Source organism: Tursiops truncatus, chromosome 13, assembly GCF_011762595.2.
Source record: "Tursiops truncatus isolate mTurTru1 chromosome 13, mTurTru1.mat.Y, whole genome shotgun sequence".
NCBI classification, from domain to species: Eukaryota; Metazoa; Chordata; class Mammalia; order Artiodactyla; family Delphinidae; genus Tursiops; species Tursiops truncatus.
This window is the reverse complement of record NC_047046.1, coordinates 38,587,271-38,596,459: the sequence shown is the minus strand read 5'-3', so window position 1 is coordinate 38,596,459 and position 9,189 is coordinate 38,587,271.

Sequence of the window (9,189 nt, the reverse complement as noted above, 5' to 3'; positions counted from 1 at the left end):
CGCGTCCAGAGCCTGTGCTCCGCAACGGGAGAGGCCACAACAGTGAGAGGCCCGCGTACCACAAAAAAAAAAAAAAAAGTGTGATGCATCAAAGATAATTTTCCAATTTTGATCATTGTATTATGTAAAATGTTAACTTTGGGGGAATCTGGATGAAAGGGATACAGGAATTCATTGTTCTAATTTGGTGTTTTTTTCTTTTCTTTCTTTTTTTTTTTTTTTTGGTACATCTGGAAAAAAAATGTCAAAGATAGGCAACTAGATAGAAATTTCTTAAAATTGTTTTTATGAGAGTGATACTCAGAGGAAATAAACAGAAATATGACTTGATGGGGACTTTCCTGATGGTCCAGGGGTTAAGACTCCGGGCTTCCATTGCAGGAGGCACAGGTTCCATCCTTGGTCAGGAAACTAAGATCCCGCATGCCATGTGGTGTGGCCAAAAAAAAGAAAAAAGAAAGACGACTTGATATACCATGTCAGGGTGTCTCAAAAGGCCCCTCTTAAGAATTATAGAGGGAGAAAATAATTTGAGAAGTCGTTTTCTTTTTCCCTTTGCCAAATATAGAATCATAGAATCTCAGTACTGGAAGGAACCTTAGGGAGAATATTGATAAGGAAGAAACTAGCCACAACCTTAACATCCAACAATAGGGGAATCATTTATTATGCTTCACACACTCCATGGACTTCTGCAGCCATTAAAAGTTATCCTTATGAGAAATCATGTAGCAAAATGGGAACATGTTTGAACTAAAATTTTATTCCTTTAAAAATCAGGATGCAGAGCTTCCCTGGTGGCGCAGTGGTTGAGAGTCCGCCTGCCGATGCAGGGGACGTGGGTTCGTGCCCCGGTCCGGGAGGATCCCACATGCCGTGGAGCGGCTGGGCCCGTGGGCCATGGACGCTGGGCCTGCGCGTCCGGAGCCTGTGCTCCGCAACGGGAGAGGCCACAGCGGTGAGAGGCCCGCGTACTGAAAAAAAAAAAAAAATCAGGATGCAAATTATATGCACACTTTCTAAATCCAATACCTGAAGTATACATACATGAAGGAAGGCAAAGGAAATACGTGGTGAATTTTGTTAAGATGGTGGGATTGTGGGGAGAATTTTTTCTTTTCCTATTTTCCAAATTTCCATTTGATATTTTAAACATCAAATGTTTTAAAAAAGAAAAATCAGGGGCTTCCCTGGTGGTGCAGTGGTTAAGAATCTGCCTGCCAACTCAGGGGACACGGGTTCGAACCCTGGTCCGGGAAGATCCCACATGCTGCAGAGCAACTAAGCCCGTGCGCCACAACTACTGAGCCTGCACTGTAGAGCCCGCAAGCCACAACTACTGAGCCCGAATGCCTAGAGCCTGTGCTCCGCAACAAGAGAAGCCACCGCAGTGAGAAACCCGCGCACCACAACGAAGAGTAGCCCCCTCTTGCAGCAACTAGAGAAAGCTCGCATGCAGCAACAAAGACCCAATGCAGCCAAAAATAAATAAGTAAAATAAATTTATTTCAAAAAGAAGAAATAATGAAAGTTCTCCTAACTTTTAGCCAAAATTTATCCTCCTCTATGATAAATTCTAAATCTTCTTTCACACGACTGCCTTGCCTACACCCACTCAGCCATAGATAGTGGAGCCTTTCACACACATGCCAACCTGGCCCAGACACTGGGCCATTCCCATGGGGGCAACCAGCCTTCTTAAGCTCTTCTGCCCTAGATTTGATGCCAGATCTTGTACGTTTAGGAGATGAGTCCTGGGAAAGCCCGTGAGTGCAGCTTTAACATCGCTGAGTTTGCCCCAATTCACTAGGCTTTACCTTGGTTCCCCTTTGTCACTTTCATTCCCCCGTGGGGTTGAAGTTTCACTCGCCGGCTTGGCTGTTACTCTGACATCCTGCCTGGTCCTTGCCAGTGCCCCTCCTCCTCTGGGAGCTGAGCTCTAGTCCCGTGTATTGGTTTGCTAACGTCACTGTCATAAAGCACCACAGGCTGAGTGGCTTAAACAACAGAAATACAGCTCTGGAGGCCAGAGGTCCAAGATCAAGGTGTCGGCAGCGTTGGTTCCTCCTGAGGGCCATGATGGAGAGCTCTGGTCCAGGCCTCTCTCGCTGGCACCAAATCTCCACCTTTTCTTTTTGTCCTTCACATTGTCTTCCCTCTATATGTTTCTCTGTGTCCAAATTTCCCTCTTCTTAAAAAGATACTAGTCTTTGGATTAGGGTGAGCCCTAATCCAATATGCCCTCATTTGAACTTGATTACGTCTGCAAAGACCTTATTTCCAAATAAGGTCACATCCTGAGGTTCACTGAAGGTTGGACTTTTTATTTAACACATTCTTTTTTTTTAATTAATTTATTTTATTTTATTTATTTTTGGCTGTGTTGGGTCTTAGTTGCTTTGTGTGGGCTTCTTCTAGTTGCAGTGAGTGGGGGCTACTCTTCGTTGTGGTGTGTGGGTTTCCCATTGTGGTGGCTTCTCTTGTTGCGGAGCACGCCCTCTAGGCACGTGAGCTTCAGTAGTTGTGGCTCTTGGGCTCTAGAGCACAGGCTCAGTAGCTGTGGCGCACGGGCTTAGTTGCTCTGCAGCACGTGGGATCTTCCTGGACCAGGGCTCAAACCGTGAGCCCTGCATTGGCAGGTGGATTCTTAATCACTGTGCCCCCCAGGGAAGCCCCAGGTTGGACTTCTACATAAGAACTTGAGGTAGGGTGGGGAAGAGGACACAGTTCAACCCATAACATCCCAGGCACTGAGGAACTATGGCTCTAAATGAGATTAGACCACCTGAGAGCATCAACATGCCTCTGGCCTGGCACTTTCTAGATACTCTCTGATAGCGATTTTTTTTTTTTTTTTTGGCTGCAAGGCTGGTGGGATCTTAGTTTCCCAACCAGGGACCAAATCCATACCCTTGGCAGTGAAAGCTGTCCTAACCACTGGACCACCAGGGAATTCCCCACTGATAATGAAATTTTTATCAGACCCCTTTTTAACAGACTCATGGTCCTTGGCTACAAGGGGTTATTAACCTGGCTCGCGGGTTTTCCCCATGGGTGAGCTACAAGTGTATCTGTGAAACTGTGTAACCCAGATTGGGACTTGAACCCACAGTCTTTTAATTGAGATCACACACCTGGTCCCAGGACTTAAGGAAGCTCAGGTTCTTAATGAAGCTCAGGTTTTTTGTTTTTTTTTTTTTTTTTTTTTTTTGGTACGCGGGCCTTTCACTGTTGTGGCCTCTCCCGTTGCGGAGCACAGGCTCCGGACGCGCAGGCTCAGTGGCCATGGCTCACGGGCCCAGCCGCTCCGCGACATGTGGGATTTTCCCAGACCGGGGCACGAACCCGTGTGCCCTGCATCGGCAGGCAGACTCTCAACCACCGCGCCACCAGGGAAGCCCCAAACCACCCACTTTTTGACCTTTATGGTCAGCCTTGGAACTGTCATGGCGCCTGTGGGTGTGTCATTTAGCTGATGTGTTACAATGAGCAACAGTGAGGCTCGAGGTCTGCCATCTTGGACTTACTTGGTTCTAATCAGTTTATGTCATGTCTTCCGGCTATGTCACTGTTTTAAAGGTTGTGTTCTGCCCCTTTCCCTCCTGTTTCATCTGCCCATTGTAAAGAATCTGTTTGTCTTGTCACATGAATTTTAACATTATATTTGTCAATGAAAAAAAGGAAGTACTGTTTGATTTTCTATAGTCTCAGTTGTTGAGACTTTTTTTTTTTTTTTTTTTTTTTTTTTTGCGGTACGCGGACCTCTCACCGCTGTGGCCTCTCCCGTTGCGGAGCACAGGCTCCGGACGCGCAGGCCCAGCCGCTCCGCGGCATGTGGGACCCCCCCGGACCAGGGCATGAACCCGCGTCCCCTGCACCAGCAGGCAGACTCTCAACCACTGCGCCACCAGGGAAGCCCCGAGACTTTTAAATCTTTAAAATTTTTAAAAATTTTAAATCTTTATAAAAATATTTAATTTTTAGGGGCAGCTTCCCTGGTGGCATAGTGGTTAAGAATCCACCTGCCAATGCAGGGGACACAGGTTTGAGCCCTGATCCGGGAAGATCCCACATGCCATGGAGCAACTAAGCCTGTGCACCACAACTATTGATTCTGCGCTCTAGAGCCCGCGTGCGTGCCACAACTACTGAGCCTGTGAGCCACATCTACTGATCCTGCACACGTTCTCTTGCTCCACAAGAGAAGCTACTGCAATGAGAGGCCCGCTCTCTGCAACCAGAGAAAGCCCACCCACAGCAACAAAGACCCAACGCAGCCATAAATAAATTAATTAATAAATAAACAAGCAAATAAATAAAAGAAATCAGGGTCAGATTTTCCATTAAAATATTTGAAAGGATTTTATCTGAATGTTTTATACAAATTTGCTATTTAATATTTTCCCTATTACCTTCTGGCCAAATGGTGTGTAGTAGTTGCTTTAATGCTCTGATCCTGTCCTGCTAAATATTCATCTTTATGCTCTTCCACTTAGTTCCTCTACAAGACACACCAATCTCCTTCCCCACCTCATAAATATGCTTCTTTTGGATGGGCAGAGATTTGATTTCATCACTGTATGTCAGTCTTTGTTTTTTTTGAAAACAGTAATAGTTTCTCTATTTTACCAAAATTAGATCATATTATGTACATCTATTTGTAACTTACTTTGTTTATTTAATATGTTTTCATGTTCTATGTAGATATACAAGGAGTTGTCTCATTTTTTTAATTTTTTTTAAAGTTATTTTTTTATGTAAGTATAGTTGATTTACAATGTGTTAATTTCTGCTGTACAGCAAAGTATGTATGTCAGTCTTGAGTCTACAAAGTTCCAATGAGATCACCTTGTTTACCCCTGGTGTTACAATCTCAAGTTTACTTTGCTTGTTACCTATGCCCTGTGTGTTTATACATAGACATCTAAGGCCCTAAGTATTGTTTCTGGCCTCCTTCCCAATTGGTTTCTCATGTGAATCACCAGGCACCTCCCTGCTCCCTTATTCTTTCTGTATTATGCCTATTACTCTTTAGAGTAACTGGATTCACAGGCTTACCTGGGTGCTTTCCTCCCTTCCCTTACTTATTCTCTTTTCCAGCTCCATGGATAAATGATTATTTATCCAGTAAACTCCTGGTTTAATTATTATTTCCCAATTTTTTGAGATGTCCTCCCTCCCAAATCAAAAGTGCATCATTTTCATAACATAACTACCCAGAAATAAGATCCATAAATCCAAATACAATAAAACAAAACCATCTTCATGGCCTGCCACTCAAGTCTCAGACCTTCAAACTTACAAACATCACTCGTAAGATACAAGATAAATAACCAGTTGGGCTCCCAAGTCCTAACTTTTATAGTCTCTTAAAAATGCTTCCTTTCTTTGCTGACAAAGTCATTCGTTCCCACAGGAAGCAGGGTGATCATTTTGCAAAGTCCTAGGTATAACCTTCAAGCAACCAATCTCTTCCACTCACTTCAGCCAATTCATTATCCTGCTCATTCTTCCTCATAAAGGCTTCTTGGACCTGTCGCATATCTATCTCTACTGTATTGTCCCGTTGGAAACATTGCACTGGTCTCCTTTACAGTTTAGTGTCCACTCTGCTATCAGAGTTAATGCCTGACGCCTCTCAAAAATTGTCAGTAGCTCACATTACTACTACACAGTGAAATTCATCATCTTTGACAATATGGACCCAGCCCTCTTTTCTGGCCGCATCCTCCATTTTGTGCCAATAATCTTGTGCAAAGTGAGCAATTTGCAATTCCCTGAATGTATCATGTGCTTCCATGCTTTGGGGCCTTTTCCCATCCACTAGTTACCTATGATTCCATCTTTCAAAACTCATTCAGGGAACCTTCTCTGATTCTCCTCCTTCCCCACACCCTGCCAAAGTTAATCTCTTCTTCCTCTAGTTCCTCTTTTAGCTCCGCCACTGTATGTCTGTTGTCTGGCAGACAAGGATTACATCATAATCTTTTCTCCATCTTCCCCATACTTGACCCGGAGCCTGGCACATAACAATTGCTTGAATTGTTAAATTTCTCAGAATTTGTGAGCTAGTTGACTTTACTTTGGTTGCTTGAAATTAGCCATAGTGGAAGTATTTACACCATGGAAAACCCTATGGTAGGACAACACTACAATAGGAATTTTTTTTTTTTTTTGGAAGGAGTTGCTTCTTTAACATTTACCAGCACACCACTGATCATACAGGTAATACAAGTAAGTTTTGATTGAGTGCAATCAAAATCAATGATCCCCTGTAGTATCTCCCATACTTAATCCTAGTATCCTCCTCAGAACTAAACAGTTTGGTGTATATCTTCCAGAGCCTTTTTCACATGTTTTATATATTGTAGCACTTGCTGCATTTAAGTCTGCTGGTGCATCGCCACTCAGCCGTGAAGCTTTCTCAGACTTCCCCTGCCGTCGCTGTTGTGACTTTCCTCTCATCTCCTTCCACACCGACTACATCTTTTCTAACTTCTGTGTGCCTTGTGGTAGCAAGATTTTAAGTTGTTTGGAGAAAGGTATCATTAAAGACCTGTATTTTCCACTGAACGGCCAACCCTCATTAAAATGAGTAAGTTCTAGGGATCTAATGTAGAGCCCGGGGACTATAGTTAACAATACCGTATTATATACTTGAAAGTTGCTAAGAGAGCAGATCTTAAGTGTTCTCGCCACATAAAAACGCAGTTATATGAGATGATGGTGTTAACTAACCTTATTGCAGTAATTATTTCGCAATACATATGTGTATCAAATCATCACGTTGAACACCTTAAACTTATACACTGCTATATGTCAAATTAATCTCAATAAAGCTGGAAAAAAATTAAAATAGAATAGAATAAAAAGAACAGACCCTCCAGAATGTCAGTGGTTTAATTCTTCGATCCAAAACTTGCTAGGAATCATCCAGTGCTGTCTGAATATAACATTAGATATGAAAGTATGCTAACAATAGGCACTTTGGGGGTTTTTCCTTCATTTTTTTATATAAAGGACAACTTCCTTTTTCTGCACTGCAGTGCCTCAGTTAGGGAATAAAAGACAAGGGATAGTGCTGTGTTTTCATCAGTTAGCATGTCTTTAGTTAGGTAAGCTTTCCGTCTCTTCCTCTGTCACCCTGCCAGCCTGGAGCTGCGCAGTATAAGAAGGAACCTCCTGCTCTCAGCAGAGATTCTCATGCTAAGTAGCCTTTCCCTGTGGATGTGGAGCTGCCATCTGCCTAGTAAATGTACTCTGCTGTGCCCAGCAAAACACTGTGATACAGCTTGAGGGCCAAAGTGGGACCCCCCCGCCTTGGGCTGCACACCCAAATTTCAGATACAGAGAAGAGGTCGTATCCAATAAGTCCAGTGCCACTGAATGTCTTTATAACCCCGGAAGCAGAAAGAGTAAGGTTTCTTCCAGCAACCTCTGCCCCACTCTCTGCAACAGTACAATATAAAATTTAGATATCCGAGGAAAGGTGATAGAGGTCACAAATTTTCGTCCTTATGCATTGTTTTCTTATGCGTTTCTCAAGTGTTAAATGAAAAAGTTAAAGCAAATGGGGATACGCATGGGAGGACTTAGTCCCCTTGATTCCAATATGAGAAAAGCAGTTAAATCTTCCCTAGAGATGAGAAATCACAGCTATGACTACCCTGTACCATCAGTCATGTAAGAGTTGTTTGGAAAAACTAGGAGATGCTGTTCTCCTTTGAAGGAGAAATGAGTCCTACATCCTTTTAAAAGTCTTCTTACATTTCAAGTGTCATCCTTCACTTCTGTTCAAATAAGTTAGGAGGGTTCATTCCCTTGCATTCAAAACTTAGTTGTAACAACTTAGGGTAATTATACTACAAGGCTCACTTCTGATGGATTCCAGGAAATGGGAAGCAAGTTGTTTCTAGAGGACGGGGCCCCAAGATCTCACTATGGCCAGGGGCCCCCGAACTTGTGCATTACCAACACCAGGGCTGACTCATCAGCAGAGTAGGCCCAAGAAACTTCAGGCAGGATTCCTGGCAGACCCCAGCCCTGGGAACCATGTTCTTTTTCTTTCCCCAAAAAAGTAGAGGCAACCTCTTTACTAATTTCAGAAAGCATTTTGGGCTTAAAACTTTTAGAGTGGTCAGCTTCAGTATCTTCCAGAGCTGGCTCTACTCTGTGGATGGATCTTACACTGGTGCCTGGGCTTTTCTCTCTGCTCAGAATCACTTACTCCATCACTGAGATGCAGTTCCCCAAATCTTCCAGGCCTTGTCAAATTCCCATGACTTCAGCCGTGCGGCTCTCTTTACCTGAAATATACTCCCCTGGAACACCACCATGATCAGGCCATATTATGGTTTTTTTGTCTTATGCTCTACCTTGTCCCATACACCACGAGCAGCTTGAGCTCAAGCAACAGAACTCACTCGTATTTGTTTACACAAAGGCCACCAGAGTGCCAAGCATACAGTGGATGCTCAATAAATGCCAACAGAACAAATCAGTGAGTCTAAGTGAAGGCTATCATGATGTCCCTTGTACTGGTCTTTCAACTTTTATGTAGGCTTGAAATTTTTCAAGAAAAGAAGGTTGAGGAAAAAAGATGAATTCAAAGGGGTGAGGGTGGGGTCACTAAATTTCTGAGTCACGGTGCCTAGGGCATTAAGTTTGACAAATTTAGTTCTTCCTAAAGAGCAGCAGTCTTCCAGGATCTAAAAGCCTCTGAAACGTTCAAAGGTGGTTCTGTCTGGTGTGAGTGTGCATTGGAGTGGGCGGGAGAGGGATGGGCAGCAGCCACTGGGCAGGGGCATGATTATGGAGTAAAATATCCCAGCTTCCATCAGGGGAGGGGCCCCTCCCCAGTCTGGGGTCTGTCCAAGGAAGGCTTGAATAAGGACATTGTAAGTGGAGCAAAAATCTGAGATGCAGAACTCCAACCACTCCATCCCAAGGACCAACCTCTCTATACACTGCCACAGGTGCAGCAAGACCCGCCCCTGGGAAGTGGCCAACTTGCCTGGCTCCACAGGTCTCCACCTCAGGGATCACCTTCTCAGGTTCAGAGCCCTCAGCTACCAGGCTGTGCCTACTAATCTTAGTAAGTCAAGGTCACCTACAGCCTTAATCTGGCCATTCCACTACCACAACCCTGATTCTCCACTTCAGAGACTGGGAGCACTTGTATTGTTTATC